Raw genomic sequence first — 1609 nt, 5'->3', positions numbered from 1 at the left:
CCATTAGTCAATCCATCAATCCCTGACGAGCATCCAAAAGGCTTCCTCCTCTTCCGAGCATCGGCGCCGAAAAGCTCAAGAGCCATAAAACCAAACTCGGGTGAAACCACTCAGTCTCTCTCTCCACAGTGGAATGGATCCCCAGACCCCAAAAAAAGACGAGAAAAAACGTGGTCGGACCTGATCAACGCGACTCAACTAACCTTTGAAGTGAAAAAACAGTCCAGGCAAAATGTTGCCCAAGACACCCAAGATCCGTATCAGTGCTAGCGGACGCGGGCCAGCAGACGACCCTGTTTCAGCGGGAAATGACGATGGGCCAATCTCTGGCTTCTGCTCTCCAAGGCGTCTTCTGAATGGACTGCCGAGACTTTACGGTGCGGAGCTTGGAGGGTTGCCATCTGATGGCATTGGCCGAAGACATGGGGGAACATGACACGAGCCTGGTCGAGTCTAAGCCACTTTGGAGGAGGAACCCCTTGCAAGTGACTGATGAGGTCAAGTCCCAAAGGTTCAAAGTTGAAGACCATGTTCAAGAGGTCCAAACATCAATTATCGATGTGGGTGTGACAGTGGCGCCTGCTTATAATACCACTCAATAAGTAAAAGGCTTTGTCTCGTTTAGCTCATCAACGGTGAGTCTTTTTTGGCGAGAGATGACATTATAACGACTATTCAGAGTAGCACACACAGCCTCGTGTACAGAAATGAAACCCTACAGTCGACAGCAATGAATCACCAAATGAAGAAAAGGGATCCTAGCTGCACAAATCCCACACTCTGGGTCCGTCCTGTTCTGCATTCGCAAATCAAATGACAGACCAAAAAAAAAAAAAAGTAAAAAGATGAAGTATCACTTTGTTGCAGACGCTGGCTGGCTGGACTGGAGACATGTTTGCTTTGTTTCATCTGTCTTGCTGACCGCTCCCCTGTGGCGTTTGCTTTTTCTTTCTCGAAATTTTCTCAGGCACGGCATCACATTGCAGTGCTTACCATGCAGTGGATCTGGTTCTTCATGCTTGTGTTCTTTTTCTGTCATGGATGACTGATGACCTCTCACTAGATCTGCCATCTACAAGATGAAACCGACGATACCGAGACTCGACAATAATGCTGAGATTACTTTACGTGCAGCAAATGCAAGCGACGTGTTTCGGGTACAACGATCAGCACCGTAGATCCTAGCCTGGACATGCCTACAAGACTGGTCCATGCTTCTGTAGTGCTGATTGCCTTGCCTGCTTTTGTCTTTGCTTGTTCGTGTTGTTTTTGCACGGGTTACGTTGCCTCGTGATGGCAATGCATCCTTGTCAACTGGGGTAGTCAAAAGATGGGATGGTATTCGTAATATGGGACGCATTGATGGCAACGTCGGCTTACTACAGAGTACTATACGCGTTTCTTTCTCCTTCTGTTTCTGTCTCGTCTGTGAGGCATCCTATGCACTACCCTAGATCCCGGCCGTTATCCTCTTACTTGTCTTGTTCTTGGACCAGATCTATGATGCGCTTCATTACCAAGGCATGAACAACTGCACTGTATCCGTACTATACTGTCGAAACTATCAAGAGACCGTCTTGGTCGGATATCGTACTACGTACGATAATGC

Source organism: Fusarium graminearum, chromosome 2, assembly GCF_000240135.3.
Source record: "Fusarium graminearum PH-1 chromosome 2, whole genome shotgun sequence".
Classification (NCBI taxonomy): domain Eukaryota; kingdom Fungi; phylum Ascomycota; class Sordariomycetes; order Hypocreales; family Nectriaceae; genus Fusarium; species Fusarium graminearum.
This window is presented reverse-complemented; position numbering follows the sequence as displayed.